The sequence below is a fragment of the Eptatretus burgeri genome, chromosome 16 (genome assembly GCF_056783735.1).
Source record: "Eptatretus burgeri isolate ZD-2024b chromosome 16, Ebu_testis_v1, whole genome shotgun sequence".
NCBI classification, from domain to species: Eukaryota; Metazoa; Chordata; class Myxini; order Myxiniformes; family Myxinidae; genus Eptatretus; species Eptatretus burgeri.
This window is the reverse complement of record NC_140976.1, coordinates 7,491,386-7,508,607: the sequence shown is the minus strand read 5'-3', so window position 1 is coordinate 7,508,607 and position 17,222 is coordinate 7,491,386. Positions and strand designations below refer to the sequence as shown.

General features: G+C 46.5%; 1 protein-coding gene across 4 annotated transcripts in view; it reads right to left on the bottom strand.

Annotated features, from left to right (window-relative positions):
- The window catches only part of MUL1 (mitochondrial E3 ubiquitin protein ligase 1), a 52,293-nt gene extending 39,003 nt beyond the window's left edge, over positions 1-13,290 (bottom strand). The window contains exons 1-2 of one of the 4 annotated variants that reach the window (XM_085859734.1): positions 13,199-13,290; positions 5,141-5,239 (exon numbers count right to left, since the gene is read on the bottom strand). The gene's annotated coding sequence lies outside the window, so the exon portion shown is untranslated. Of the gene's footprint in view, positions 1-5,140; positions 5,240-7,010; positions 7,030-7,170; positions 7,292-13,198 lie in introns of those variants that run through there. The other 3 variants (XM_085859732.1, XM_085859733.1, XM_085859736.1) reach the window with 3 other exon arrangements.
- Between the last annotated feature and the right edge of the window lie 3,932 nt (positions 13,291-17,222).

The window sequence follows — 17,222 nt, the reverse complement described above, 5'->3', positions numbered from 1 at the left end:
CATAACACTATATACATATGTATGTATATATATATATATATATATATATATATATATATATATATATATATATACACATATATACACATACACGAGGTGTGTTCAAAAAGTATCCAACCTGAATTTTTCGTGCGTAAATAAATGAAGCTAGGAAGGTGTGGTTTGGTGCACGTATGCATGAATATTTTCCCACCTGCAGAAGCTGTCAGTCACCGACAGACCGCCGATTAATGAGGAAGTGGAAGTGAGCACCGTCGGATTTTCGTTTTTGACAAAATGGTGGATCACTGTGGTCTCATCGCCAGTGATCACTGTGTTGAAGAAGTTGGGATCGCTGTTCACAGTCTCCAGCATGTCCTGTGCGATCTCCAAACGGAGTTGCTTCTGCTCGATCGTTAGCAGCTTTGGCACGAACTTCGCTAAGATTCTCCTCAAGCCCAAATCCTCAGTCACAATGGAATGAACGGATCCAATGCTGACGCCTGCCTCGTCTGCAAGTTCTCTGATCGCGATTCGACGATCCTGCATCAACAGGGTCCTCACTTGGTCAATGATCTCATTTCAGGATGTTGAGGGCCTACCAGAATGTGCTTCACTTTCCACTGATGTGCGACCATCCTTGAAGTGGTTGTACCACTCTTTTATCTGTGTGGTGCCCATTGCTTCGTTCCCGAAGGCCTGTTGAATCTTGTGGATCGTTTCCACTTGGGAATCGCCAAGCTTTACACAAAATTTGATGCAGTAGCGTTGTTCAAGTTTTTCCGTCATTTTGTCAAAAACGAAAATCCGACGGCGCTCACTTACACTTCCTCACTCATCGGCAGTCTGTCGGCGACTGACAGCTTCTGCAGGCAGGAAATATTCACGCATACGGATTAGGATCGCTCCATACGTGCACCAAACCACCCCTCCCTAGCTTCATTTGTTTACGCACGAAAAATTAAGGTTGGATACTTTTTGAACGCACCTCATATATGTATGTATGTGTGTATGTATGTATGTATGTATGTATGTATGTATGTATGTATATATATATATATATACATATATATATATATATATATATATATATATATATATATATGTGCATGGCTCACAAAGTGGGTATGCTGTGGTATGTTTGTGGGAAATTCCACATAAAACTATTATGAGGTATTTAGACAAACCATCAATGGTCAGAAATGAAAGTGGACATCTTGGGGAACCTGTAGAAACCGGCAATATCATACTCTCCATTTCCCTATTTTATTAAATATGAATTAAAGCAACAGAATATGGGTATTTTAACCTTAGAAATGTTAGTTTCATTGGTAAAATTTTTATTTTACTGTACATTTCTTCTGTGACAGTTATTTTGATCGTGGTGACTCAGAACGTGAACTTTGGTGTGTCTTTTATGTTTTGATGATGTTCTGTCTTCCTATTCAGGTTTTCTGGCATCTACCCTATCTGATGAAATAATGGTGTGTACATAACACTTCATGTCCACTGCATCGAGAAAAATAAGGAGTCCAGTGTTGATTACGTTTCTTATGATTTTTATTCCAAATCTCCCTTAATTTCTTAGACATACGAGTCTCACGGCAGAAAAATACAGATCAAAATTGTAATCAGAAAATAAAATTTGGACCGCAAGTACAGTCATCCCTCGCCATATCGCAGTTCATCTTTCGCGGTCTCACTGTATCGTGGATTTTTAACTCTTACATATCTAATTTTATATCGGATTTTTCGCAATATCACAGGATTTTGCGGTATAAATGTATTTTTATGGTAAAATAAGCATTTTCTAGCCTAAAAAAAAAAAAAAATTTAAACATATTACAAGAAATAAAATGTGGTACATAGAGTACAGTAGAAGAGTAGACAAAGAGTCATGCGCATGGAAAACGCAGATGCGGCCGCTTCCACTTGCGCAGTCCACCTTCAGCGAGTGGCTCAAGAATGGGACCCCACATGCTTCATTTGTTGCAGTTTGCAAATACCATCGAGGGGGGCATGACGGTTGATAAAAAAACCTTCTTGCACAATAGAAGAAACCATACCAGCAACTCCCCATAACCATGTTTCTCACTCGCAAGAAGAGACAAGTTACGCCTACACCATCAGCGGAAACTGGAATTCCAAAAGAGGGTGAAGATACTACACCACCTGACGAAGCGCCTGATGCAGTGGCGCCTTCAGAAGAGCTGTAATGCTCTTTCTGGCTGTGCAGTACATTTATCATCGTCATCGTCATCAGTACTGCACAGCTAATTCATCATCATCTTCATCACGCAAGTTGTAGTATCTTCAATGGCGAGTACCCATTAGAATTGTATATGTTGTTAAAATTACGTATGTTTAAGAGTGTAAAAAAGCGTTTAAGAGTATAGGAAGTGTTTATAAGAGTATGGGAAAGGTTAATAAGAGTGTGGCGAAGGTTAATAAGAGTGTGGGGAGGGTCATAAAGCTTTAAAATATATATATATATATATATATATATAATAATAATAATAAAATAAACATATGGTCGCTACTTTGCGGATTTTCACTTATCGCGGGGGGGGGGGGGGTTTGGAACGTAAACCCCGCGATAAACGGGGGATTACTGGAATCCCGTCTTGATTTTCGTGTCAGTCCCGTTATGTACGAATCATGATCTCTCGTCGGACGCAAATAATGCTTGCATTAGAAAATCTTGCTGTCTTGCAAACTTCCCCGATTGATGGATATAATAGGCATTCGCAAGCGTGTCAGCACATTTCCATTCGCCGTCGAGCGCAGCGTTTGTCTTCGTGTCCGTGTCTTTGTGAGAGCCGTAATGTACGAATCCAGCATGAGGACGCCGAGCCCAATGAGGTGACTCGCATTTGTCTGATAATTCTTCATTTTAACCAACGCTATAATTTTTTTGGTGCTTCGTGAGGATCCGAGAGGTAAGAATTATGTTTTTCTCTTCATGTTTAAAGTGATTATTTTCAAAAGTTCGAAAGAAATAGATTCGATTTTAACATTATTTTTCACTTACAAGTGTGGCTTTCTTTGCTACTGAACTCGTCTGTGTTTTCTTCGGAATTTATAACATCGGACTCTCTCAAAATGTGTTGTTTTTTTTTTCTTTTTCCTGTCAGAGTAAAAATTATCTGTTTCTTATCCCAAAATATAATATTTACGTTGCTTTTTTCATTTGATTATGTACATAACGCTGACGCCAAGCTCAAAATTCGAACGTGTATTTACAGTGTTGTATATATTCAGTGGTAACTTTAAAACCGGACGTGCTGCAGGTCTAAAAATTTAGATTTAGCTATTTGAATACATGCAGATTAACATAATGGGTTACATTTCATGTTTCCCTAAACTTCCTTTTTTTGCTCTTTGTGTAACAGTAGTGTACCCACTTTGTGAGCCATGCACATATATATATATATATATATACATATACACACACACACACACACACACACACACACACACACACACACACACACACACACACACACACACACACACACACACACACACACACACACACACACACACACACACACACGTAGGCGGTGATGGGTCGCAGAGCATGGAAACGATAAGATATAGAGCAAAATGGATGTCATATAGCAGATAGGGAATCACCTTAAGATTATGCATATGAAATCTCATCCAGTTCCATCTACTGATAACTACTCGGTATCCATTTGAATGAAAAGTACCGAAAATGCGGTTTGAAATCGGAAATCCCCAAAGTTCGAGGGGGTGCTGTGGGTGAACAAAGATCTAAATCAAAAATCCGGCTCGATCATTTGTGCACAATGTATTCCAGACGATTCGTGTGAATTTTCATGACCATCCGACCATAAGCCGAGGAGTAGCATTGGGCGCAATGACACCTCCAGCTCTTGCATATTATCGATTTTTGCACTAATTGACCTTTGACCCCTGACCTAAGCAAAATCGGTTAATATGTCCTGAGGCAAAGTTGTAGTACTCATTGAGTACCATGAACCTGGAAAGTTTCATTCGTATCGATGCAATCACCTGGTCGCTAAGGGGGGCTTCAATTTTCGCGCATACCCTAATTGTAGGGGGCGCTGCGGGTAAAGTATTCCATATATATCACAAAAATCGGAATACATTTGATAAAGCATCACCTGTAGATCATTCGTGCCAAATTTCATAACCCTACGTGGGATAATGGCTTTCGGAATTGATTTTGCGTGAACGGTACCGATTTTGAAGAGTTTTCGGTTGTTGCTGGGGAACCAAAGCGTCCCTAGCAACCATCACAATTTCCAAAGCACTAGGTCAGAAGATGTACCTACCACCCGAGTTTGGTCAAAATCCACCCACGTTTACTACCTATTATGCTGATGACAAATTAACAAACATCCAAACAAACAGACAGAATTACCGACAATAAGGGTCATATATATACATATATATATACACACACACATATATGGCCTGTCGCAGCAAAGTGGGAGCCACTTCGTTCCAAAAATTATCAAAAATGAACTTCATGAAATTATCAAATCATTAACTATTCCATAAACTGGAGCATATATGGAACACAAGGCAAAAAACAGTTTATCAATTCAGACAAACACAACTCATAGTGGGGCAACTTAGCTAAATATAGCATAACAATTGTGCATTTTGTGAGGAAAGCACCAAATTTAGCACACTAGTACTAGTTGCCTATCATGTTATGAACAGATTTGGATATTGGGCCATCTCAAATTTTTGATGGCAGTGGAAAATGGCTGCCACAGCAATCAGCGGCTGAATTTTAGATGGCCCAATATCCAAATCTGTTCATAATATTTTATGCTACTAGTGTGCCAAATTTTGTGCTTTCCTCACAAAATGCACAATTGTTATGCTCAGTTGCCCCACTATCAGGAAAGGAACCAGACTGATAAACATTTAAATATCATGGACACTTACTATGACAATCCATTCCACTTGTTAGGCCAGGATGTCACGACACGATAGTATAAAATTTTGGCAAATTTTCATATTTCTCGATGGACATGAATAAAAAATTTAATTTTCTTCCCTCCAAATGGTTGTCAGACAAATATTTGAGCATTATTGCTCATAGACTTGTGAAGTCAGTTTGATTCATCTATTTTAATGTCCAAATACTTAAAACACTCACCTCAATATTTCAGAATTCCATAATCGTCGTGTAATGGCGGACAACAAAAAAAATCTCCCTTTAACTGTTGAGCAAGATTGAGGCAAACCTGTATTTTTCCTGCAAAGAAGGTCATGACAGAAATGTATCATTTGGGGTAAGATATTTCAAATTCAATGATTCAGGTAAAATTGTATTGTGTATAATATTGATTGTCGTGTAATGGCGGACAAATTTGAAATTTTGAAACGCGTGGTCAGTGAGTGGTATTTAATCAAAATATGTCTATAATGTTTGTAAAATTAGATAATATGATTATTACCTTCGCAAACTTTGTTGCGAAGGTTATGTTTTGATCACTGTGTATTTATTTATTTATTTGTGAATATGTGTGTTTGTTTGTTATTCACATAATTCCAAAAGATTTGAACTGAATCGCAGCAAATTTGGTGGGATAATTGGTTATTATCCTAGGACCATTTGATTAGATTTTGGGAGCGATCGGGTCAAAGGTCAAGGTCAAGGTCATGAAAAGATCAAAATCGTCTTTTTCCATAGCGCGGTCAATTTGTATCCAATTTGCATGCAACTAATGCCAAAATGTTCAGAATTCAATGCCCCATCTTGTGATATGTGACATGACACAATGACCGAATAACCCTTATAAGCGGTTGTGAGTCAAAGGTCAGGGGGGGGTCACGACATTGCAAAATGTGTGGTTTTAGTCATAACACGGTCAATTCTTATCCGATTTGCATGAAACCAACACCAAAATGTTGACTGTTCTGTTCCCCACACTCTAATACCAATTACAAAATTAAGAGTACAAAGGTCAAGGTCATGAAAAGGTCAAAATCATCATTTTGCCATAGTGCGGTCGATTTTTATCCAATTTGCATGCAACCAATGCCAAAATGTTGTGAATTCAATGCCCAATCTTGTGATATCTGATATGACACAAGATATTCAATGTTTTTAAGCCATCATAACACATATGAGATTAAATACCCTCACAATCAATGGTTTCTGGGGGGGGGGGGGCAAAATGTAGCATTGGCGAAGGTATGCGCTCTACTGAGTGCCCGTTCTAGTTGTTGGTAAAATGAGCCTCATCTCAGCCACTTTCAGCACACTTCACAGAATAGCACACACAGGCACTTATATTTTTTTCATCCCTGAATAGGCATTCAAAGTGAAACTAGGATAAATTTCACTCTATCACATGCCACTCAACCAATTTTTGATCGATTTCCAAACTGCAACATGTTCTGGAAAGGAAAGTTCACTCTTTCTGTTGAAATAGACTTTTCAAAACCAAGTTCCAATGACGAATATCAGGTAAATTAAACAACATCTGAAAAATCTAAAAATGAAACTGGAAATATGACTGCTTTTTCAGCCGATAGCATTTAACGTACATGAATCTTAGGATCCTGACATCTGACGGTCATTAAAGTATACATTTTTTTATAGATTTTTCAATGCTCTGACTCTGAGGGTTTCAAGAAGGCGAGTTTACTCATATTTGTGTTTATTTACTGTTATTTAAATACAAGCATTGGAACAGGGTGGCTCCCACTTAGCTGCGACAGGCTATATATATATACACATACATACATTACACACACACACACACACACACACACACACACACACACACACACACACACACACACACACACACACACACACACACACACACACACACACACACACACACACACACACACACACACACACACACACACACACACCGGCCTGGCCTAGCCAGCCGGTTGGTGAAGACTCGGATCAATCTTCCCCCGGCCGACCCCACAAGAAACGTTGGGTTACTAATGGCCGTTAAAATAATAAAAAGAAGAAAATAGTATGAGGTTTCGACGGTACGCACATGAGACAGAGGCACCTATTCATATTAAATGTTTTTCATATCACCAGACAACAACGGAACCTTAACTTGCGCTCTCTGTTCTTTCACAAATATCACTCCCCCACACAGGAAGCGGTTATTGGGAATTAAACCGGCACAAGAGTTTAAAAAAAAAACTTACGAGAAACATCGTTTACTTATCGGTTTCACTTAAGGAAACATGGACCAGGAAGTGAAGCTGAAACCGGAAGTCAAATGACACCATTTGGCTTTAACTTTATTGTTCCTGTTTTATTTCATTTTTTCACACGATGCCAAAGACAATGATGTCCAATTACGTCTTTTTAACTGCATTTTCCTCTTTTCCGTCTATTTCTCTCTCTCTTTGGCAAAATAACAATAATAAACGTAATATTAAAAATACTGAATCGAGTCGATCGGTACCAGTCGAGCTGAATGTTTCCTTTCAGTACTACTTCAATAACTTCCTTGTAATTTTTCAGTGTTTTTACTAACTAGAGAACATTGTACTTTACGGTAATTCTACATATCGACGGTTCCCTGTGCCAGTGCGCATGCGCAGCCTGACCCGGAGCCAGGGATGTTGTGGGTGTTTCAACCTGTTCAATACTTGTTTGATTATTGTCGTTCCACGCTAATAAAGTGGTCGAACAAATTGAACTCTGTTCTTATTTATAATCAAACAACTTGATGCAGTCGAGTAAAGATCGTCGGTGCTGAGGAGGACGCGACTGGGTGAAAACGGACCACGAGAACGTCGACAGTGAGTTTGGATTTCTCGGGTCCTGTACCCAATCTTCGCCCCCAGGACACTGTACACACGTGTGCATCACCGAACATAGAACGTTTACTCCAGAATAACTGTTCCTATGGCGCCGGTGGAAGCAGAGTGCCCGATCGAGGGTTGTGACTATATGGCTACACACGCAGAGGCGGCAGTGGTGGCCGCCATGTTGAGTATACACGCCACTGTGCACGTCGCCGCCCCCAGGGCGGCGAGCTCGAATGCCAAGATGGAGAAACTCAAGCGTCCCTCCATAGCACTGGCCGGAACGGGCGAGGCCTGGTCGTACTTCATAACCCGCTGGGGCGAATACAAAACAGGTACTAAGCTTGTCGGACCCGACATAGTCGCGCAGCTACTGGAGTGCTGTGAGGAGGAGCTGAGAAAGGACCTCACTCGCGCGGCGGGTAGGGCCTCGTGGGCAGCGATGAAGAAGACGTCCTCGCCGCCATGAAGGGCGCTCGCCGTCCGGACGGAGAACACGATGGTAGCTCGAGTGGCTCTGTCTAACATGCGGCAGGGACACGAGGAGCCCGTCCGGTCGTTCCACGCCCGCATCAAGGGACAGGCGGACACGTGCAAGTATGAAATGAAGTGCACCAAGGCGGGGTGCGATCAGGTCAACGACTTCACGGAAGAGATATTGCGCAACGTGGTTGCCCGTGGCATCGCGGACCAAGCAATACAACTTGACCTACTCGGTGAGAAGAACCAGGACATGCCATTAAAGGACATGATAGAGTATATCGAGGCCAAAGAGTCTGGAAAACGCTCGGCATCGCGCCTGCTTGACACTCAGAGCACGGACGCGATCAGTAGTTCGTATCGGCGGGGAAAGCGACAGGACGTCCACGCCAGAGTAGGAGCCAGGCCGGAAAAACGGAAGGCCAAGCCCGAAGGAGTATGCATCTACTGCGGCGAGGTGGGCCACGGCAAAACGCCTCAATGGCGCGCCAGACGCGCCGAGTGCCCCGGATACGGTAAAAAGTGCCGGAAGTGTGACCGCCAGAATCACCTCGACAAGGCGTGCCTGGGCGGCCGATCGGCAAGACCCCTATCTAAGGAGACCGACGGGATATACGACGAGCAGACGGCAGCCTTCGTCGAGCTATGCACAGTCACCATGGCCAGCACAGAGGACGAAATGCGTGCGCTTCCCCTCGCTCACCACCTGTACGATGATATGTGCGATAAGTGGATGAAACGCATATCCGACCCGCAGCCATACGTCAACCTCACTCTCACCAACAAGCGCGAGGATTACAAAGCGCTGGGTTTTAACCTCCTGAAACACACCCGCGCGGTAACCCTACCCGCTATGGCAGACACGGGGTGCCAGAGCTGCCTGATCGGCATTAAAGTCGTCCAACAAATGGGCCTGAGTACCGAGGACCTCATACCTGTATCCATGACCATGAAGGCCGCAAACAACAGAGGAATTCGTATCCTCGGAGCCGTGGTAGTCAGATTCGCCGGTAACAGTGGCGACGCTCGGAGATTGGAGACGCGCCAAATCGCGTATGTGACGGACTCTTCAGACCGCATATTCCTCTCCCGCGCGGCCTGCATGGACCTGGGAATGATCTCGGACAGATTCCCGACACTCGGAGAGGTGAATCTGACGACCTCGGAATTGTGCGACTGCCCGCGACGCGCGGACCGCCCGACCAAGCCGACCGCACTCCCCATGCCAGCGACCGAGGCCAACAGAGAGGCACTACAGTCACATTTACTCAGGATGTATGCTCAGAGCACATTCAACACGTGCCCACACCAGCCACTACCGAGAATGACCGGCCCGCCACTACGTCTTATGCTCAGTGAGAACGCGACACCGGTTGCCCATCACACTCCCATCTCCGTGGCCATACATTGGCAAGATGAGGTAAAAGCAGGCCTCGACCAGGACGTTCGGCTCGGCGTGTTGGAGGAAGTACCCGTCGGCACGCCGGTGACATGGTGTCACCGCATGGTAATTTGCGCGAAAAAGAATGGCAAGCCGCGACGCACCGTCGACTTTCAGGCCTTGAACAAGCATGCGTTCCGCGAGACCCACCACACCCAATCCCCGTTCCACCAGGCGAGACGCGTACCTGCGGGAAGCGCAAGACAGGTATTCGACGCATGGAACGGTTACCCGCCATAGCGTCCGCCTACACGAGGACGACCGCCACAAGACGACCTTCATCACTCCATGGGGGCGCTACCGGTACCTATCTGCCCCACAAGGGTATATGGCATCGGGGGACGGTTACTCACGACGATACGATGAGATCGTCGCGGACATTGGTAACAAGACCAAGTGCGTAGATGACACGCTCCTATGGTCAGACACGATTGAGGGGAGCTACTTCCAGGCGGTCCAATGGCTGGATATATGCGGCCGGAATGGAATCATCCTCAACCCGGAGAAGTTTGTCTTCAGCGCACCCACGGTGGACTTCGCGGGCTTCACCATCACCATGACCGGCGTGCGACCGTGCAGCCGCTACCTGGAAGCAATCCACGATTTCCCACAACCGCGTAACATCACCGACGTCAGATCGTGGTTCGGGCTTGTCAACCAGGTGGCATACGCCTTTAGTATGGCGAACGAATGCAGCCATTCCGGAGCTCCTGAAAAGTGGAGAACGCTTCCAGTGGTCCATGGAGTTAGAGGACATATTCCGCGAGTCGAAAGACGTGATCGTACAAGAAATCGAACACGGTGTCCGCATATTTGACAAAACTAAGCCAACATGCATCGCCACGGACTGGTCGAAGGAGGGAATCGGATTCTGGTTGCTTCAAAAGCACTGCCGATGCGTGCCAGTTAGACCATTCTGCTGCACTGATGGATGGAAAATAACCCTGGTCGGCAGCAGATTTACACACGCGGCAGAATCCAGATGCGCGCGCCCATAGAGGGCGAGGCTCTCGCAGTCGCGGACGCCTTGGACAAAGCGCGCTACTTCGTACTGGGCTGCGAGAACCTGATCGTTGCGGTAGACCACAAACCACTGCTGAAACTCCTTTCGGACAGAGCACTTGACGACATACCCAACCCCCGCCTCAGGAACCTCAAGGAGAAGACCCTGCGTTATCGCTTCCGCATCATACATATCCCGGGAATGAAGAACAAGGCGGCAGATGCCATGTCGCGCAGGCCAGTTGGCACCACGCGACCTCCACTCATGAACCTTCCAGATGACAATGCCACCATAGCGACCCACCTCCAACCAAGCACGCACACCGACGTCCTGTCCCTCCTACGCCAAACTGAGCCGGAGTATGACGACGACGTCGAGGACCAACCTGGCATGGTGTGCCGCGGGCCTCTAATCATTGCGATCAGTAACATGGGATCGCGTCAGGGAAGCCACCAGCAGCGATGGCGATATGCACATATTGGAGGGAATGACAATGAACGGCATCCCGACTCAAAAATCGAGATGCCAGAGACAGTCGCGACTATCACCAGTACCGCGAGAACATTACATCGACAGATGGAGTGATCCTATACAAGGACCGAGTAGTCATACCACCCTCACTCCGCGGCGATGTGCTGAGCGCCCTACACGCTGCCCACCAGGGCGTATCAATGATGACCGCCCGCGCAGAATCCTCTGTATTCTGGCCAGGCATGTCGGCCGACATCAGCGCCACTCGGAAAAACTGCGAACACTGCCACCGGATGGCACCATCACAGCCTGGAGCGCCACCAACTCCACCTATTCCGGTCGTTTACCCCTTTCAGGCAGTGTGCTCGGACTTCTTTGTACACAGGGGTGCACACTACCTTGTGACAGTGGACAGATACTCGAACTGGCCGATCATCTCAAAGTCGACGGGTGGCGCCGCCGGACTCATAAACCACTTACGTCGCGCCTTCGTGACGTACGGGACACCAGAAGAGCTCGCGTCGGATGGGGGACCGGAGTTCACCTCCACCGAGACCAGGTCATTCCTGCACAGATGGGCGTACACCACCGCTTGTCATCGGTGGCCTTCCCTCACAGCAACTGTCGCGCGGAGATTGGAGTTAAGACAATGAAACGACTTATCACGGACAACACCAGCCCGCAGGAGAACTTGACACTGACGCTGTGCAGGAGAGCGATACTACAATATCGTAACACGCCTGACCCTGACACGAAGATCTCCCCGGCAATGTGTGTCTTCGGCCGCCCGATACGCGATTTCATCCCAATTATCCCGGGAAGTACAGCCCGCACGCCACCTGGCATGAGCCCCTGAAAGCGAGGCAGGAGGCCCTCCGCAAACGTCATATCCGCACAGCCGACACCTGGGCAGAACACACCAAACGCCTTCTGCCACTTGCTGTTGGGGGACCAAGTCCGCGTACAGAATCAGACAGGATTCCACCCAAAAAATGGGACAAGACAGGCAGTATCGTGGAGGTACGCCAACACGACCAATACGTGATCAAGATCGATGGCTCGGGCAGAGTCACACTTCGGAACAGGAAATTCCTGCGCAAGTTTAGCCCAGTTCGCAATGACCAGCTGCCACCCCGGTCTATCTATGATGATCTAGCAACCCGAATCACTGTACCTGCACCCGTTGTAACACCGCAGCTGCCTGACCTCGACAGCGACCCCGTGACATCTGCGACGCCAACGGGGCCCACGCCGGCACTGACGTCAGTATGCACACCCCGGCGCAAGACGACACCCGTTTTAGACACGCCAGCAGCACCAGGACGAGGCACACCGAGGCGCGCGATCCCTTCAGACGCCACCATCGGCCCCTGAAACCCCGAGGTCCCCATCCCCACTGGGGCCCGATGTGACACCACCAGCACCAGCGATAGGTCAACGCCGATCCACCAGAGCGACCAGCGTGCCTGCCTGGCACAAGGACTACTCCATGGAATAGTCACACGATGGGCGATATAAACTTTTGTTCATTCATTAAACTTAATATTTTCTCAGCCTTTATCTATTAACATAATAAAGACTCGGAGGGAGATAGAGAACATTGTACTTTACGGTAATTCTACATATCGACGGTTCCCTGTGCCAGTGCGCATGCGCAGCCTGACCCGGAGCCAGGGATGTTGTGGGTGTTTCAACCTGTTCAATACTTGTTTGATTATTGTCGTTCCACGCTAATAAAGTGGTCGAACAAATTGAACTCTGTTCTTATTTACTAACTTTGCATCTGTTTCAATGTTCTTAATGAGGAAAAACAAAATACAAGCTTGAAAATCCCGAAAAGTATCAGATAAGATTTAAAAAATACATTTGCTCAAGAAAAACTAAAAATTGGTAATTATGAACACGACATGCATTTATTACTGAGTTATTCAATTTTTTATCATGACTGCAATATCTAATATATAAATCTCATTTTAACCAGTGACTTACTGACTCGCTCACTGACTAATATGAAAGATCGGTACCTTCCAGGTGACAAAAAAAGATGAGATTTCACGTGCCCATTTACATTGAAGCCGATACACAGGGGGAAATCACAGAACCTTTGAAAAGTGTCTGTAAATGAAAATATAAATAAATTAAAATAAATAAATGTGGGGAAAATAAATAATAAATGCAGGTGAGTGACCCGAGACAATGGGGAAAGCCCGGTAATTCCTCGTGCAGATGGACATCGAAACCGATACACAAATAAAAATCACAGAACCGTTGGAAAGTATCCATAAATTTATATATATATATGGAAAAAAAAGTGAAAACAAATAATTGAAACATCAAATGCAGATGAGCGACCCGAGACAATGGGGAAATGCAGTTCGTCATTGTTTACAGTGTGTAAGCAAATATATAGATATATGTATATAAAGTTGCGGTTTTGTAAAATCGTCACTCCTCCGAGGCAATGACACCCAACTTTCGCGATCCTAAGGCAGTTATCTCGTTAGAATTCGTTTAGTTCGTCCTTTCCATATGTCTAGTGGGCAAATTGGACAAGATGTATTGCTTAAGGCTGTTAGTTAGGTCTTCAACCTTTTAAACTTTCATTTATTTTACTTCCCTTTATTTCATACACAAACCCCACAATGTAAGCATGCATGTCAGATCAGTGATGCTCCCAAGAGTGTGGGGAAGATAAAGCACACCACAGCTCAATTGCATAGTACTCACGCCATTACCTGTTCAAACATCACGCCATTAACCAACTGACACCTCAACTCGGATCCTCACCATGCTCACCACGACACTATAATGCTCACAATAATCACTACAAACCCCTCTTAAAAATCCCCACAACAACGACTGCCCGATACATACACATATATACATACACATATATACATATACATATATACATATACATAGTGTTGCGGTTGAGGAAATTCGCAAGCACCATTCAGGTCCCGTAGGTGAGATATCTCTGTAAGTACATGTGTAGTTAGCCCCAAACCCGTTGTTTAGAGGGAATAAATGTGATTCATTCGGGCTGCGACCCTTTAAGATAGCCGTTTTTCTGTTCTATCTTTATTTTGAACCAACCACGTCTCAACCGCCATCACACAACAACCACCAACCGCAACGCCGCTTCACAACAACAACAACGCCAACAGCCACGACCTTTACCTTCACAACTCGCTCCCGCAAACATCGCATCACCGCCATTCCAAACGTCGCCATGGCCAGGGACCGCCACTTTAGACCCTCCACCAACTTCGCCTCTCCTTCTGCGGCCATTCCCGCACCGCTTGTGGGCACCGAGCATCAGGCTGTCCTGGACTACCACAGGGTGCGCGCCGAGCCGCGGGTGCAAAAAGCGGCCTTTCCGAGGAGAAGTCGGATCAGGAATGATACACGCCCACTTCCGATCCGTCCAATCAGCAAACGCGGGGCGATTTGGCCCCGCCTCCAGGCGCGTCGGAGTAGAATCGATATATGCAAATTCGAGGATTAGGGGAGATTCACGCCCCTTTTTCTCCATCCAATGGGCGAGCGTGGCTCCACCCCCGAGCTCGTTCTGATCCAGAAATTTGCATATGGGTTCGCCTGCTGTACTATAAAGCGCCAAGCGCGGGGCGAATTTAGTCAGTTTTGGGCTCCGGCGAGTTGGAGAAGTGTGGCAGCGGCAGAGAGTTTTTCGGTCAAGGGAGTTGGAGAAGAGTCAAGGCGAGTTGGAGAAGTGTGGCAGCGGCAGAGTGTGGCAGCAGCAGTCAAGACGGGTCTGGAGGAGAGTCAGTCTGTCGGGGTTCGGAGTCTGTCGGGGAGCTGCAGAGAGGGGAAGCCGGGAGCGCGGTCGAGGTCGCAGTGGAGTCGCTCGTCGCGGGACCCAAGCAAGCCAGCTATCCTCTTTCCCCAGAGCATCAACAATTCCCCCCTTTTTCCCCCCTGCGCTGAGATAGTGCGAAAAGGGGGCCCCGTTCCCACCCCATTCCAAGCAGTGCCGACGAAACCCGCGAAGGAGCGCGGAGTCGGGGCACCGCCGCCACATTTGCGGCTCATCACCAGACACGGGTAGGCTCCACCCGGTTTCGCGGCCCACAGGCCCCGTCTGCCCCCCTTGTCTTTGAGGGTGGCCCTTTTCTTTTGCTTTTGAGTATATGTGTTGGCGGCACCGTCTGTAAAGTAAAACTGTGTAAGTGTTGCCGTGTGCTCGCGTAGTCGGTAGTAGATCTGCATTGTTGTGTTTCTTTCGTTGCAATTGCTTTTGGTGCATAATTGTTGTAATTGTATATGTGTGCTTTCCGTGTGCCGCGGAATAAATGTGCCTCATGTTGAACTGTTTTCCCGTTTCGCTTCGTCTTTTCTTTAATTGAATCTCCATCTCACTTCACGTAAAGGGTTGGTAGTGGGCTTAATACGCCCGATAATTAATCGGAACCGTCGAGGTCGACGATATAACACCGCTCGGTTATCCCGATAGTACGGAACGGATCGCTTCAGTGGCCCGTGTCCGGAGTCGACCTGCGGCGAGGTGCGATCGCCCGGTCTACCCTCCGTGTGGGTACTTAGGTAGGTCGAATTTGGCGAACAACCCTATCCCACGCGGGGGGCCGATTGGCACGATCGTGGTGAGACCAAAAGGCCCACCCGTGACTAGTTCCCGGCGTTAGTCCGAGAGGGTCACGACAGAATTGTCCGTCCGGTGGGCGACGTGCCGCGATTCGAGTTACGTGGCCGCTCGCATGCCAGCGGGCACGAATTCGTAACAATATATATGCATGTATAAATATATACATAAACATATACATATACGTGTATATATATATATATATATATATATATATATATATATATATATATATATATATACATACGTTTATTTATACATATATTTATATATACATAGATATATATATATATATATGTATATATATGTATATATATATATATATATATATATATATATATATATATATATTCTACTTAGATATGTACAGGATATACATATACATATGTATACATATTGTTACGAATTCGCGCCCGCCGGCGTGCGAACGACCGCGTGTAGCCAAAAGCGGCTGCCTCGCCCACCGGAACGGACAATTCAGTCGTGACCCTCCGGGAACTACCACCCGGAGCCAGTCACAGGTGGGGGTTTAACCTCACCACAACGCAGTACGCATTCTACCCGCACGAAATAGGGTCCGATCGCCGAATGGTCGATTTACCTAAGTACTCGCACGAGTAGCGTACCAAGGAGTTGCACCACGCCACAGGTCGACTCAAGACACGAACCGCTTAAGCAGCTCGGTCCGTGCTACAGAGATAACCGAGCGGAGTTATCGTCAACCTCGACGGTTCAGATTATAATTATTTACCGGGCGTTTTAAACCCACTATCAATCCCTTACGTGATGCAAGATGGAGATTCAATAAAAGGAAGGAGACGAAGCAAAGCGGGAAACAGTTCAACAAGCAATGCACATTTATTACGGAAACACGGAAGGCACGTATATTACAGTCAAGACAAAATGCAACAAATAACAGTAAAGACAAAAGCAATACGACCGAATAAAAGGGCAATTATTTACAACACTTATACAGTTCTACTTGTCGCCACATCATTCATTCCAAAAAGCAAAGGAAAGAAAGCCACCCTCACAGGCAAGGAGGCAGACAGGTCCCTGGACCAAATGTGCGTGGACCAAATGTGAGGAGCGGCCAGGTCCACGAGACCGAGAAGGTCTTACCCGCGTCCTCGTGACGCGATGGCGGGCAAGCCGCAATGTCCACGCCGCTGCGCCCCGACTCCGTGCCCTGGCGTGGTCGGCGAGCCCTCTCCGGCGTGCTCCGCGCAAGCAGTTTGGTTGGCACCACGTTTAGGGTGGGGAGGAATGGAGCCCCCCGGCACTATCTCAGCGCGGATGGGGGGGGGGGAAAATTGCTGATGCTCAGGGAGAGGGGAATGGCTGGCTGGCTTGGACCCCACGACAAGACGGCACCAACGACGAGACGAGCGACCCCCACACCGCAACCTCGATGCCGACCGCCGTCT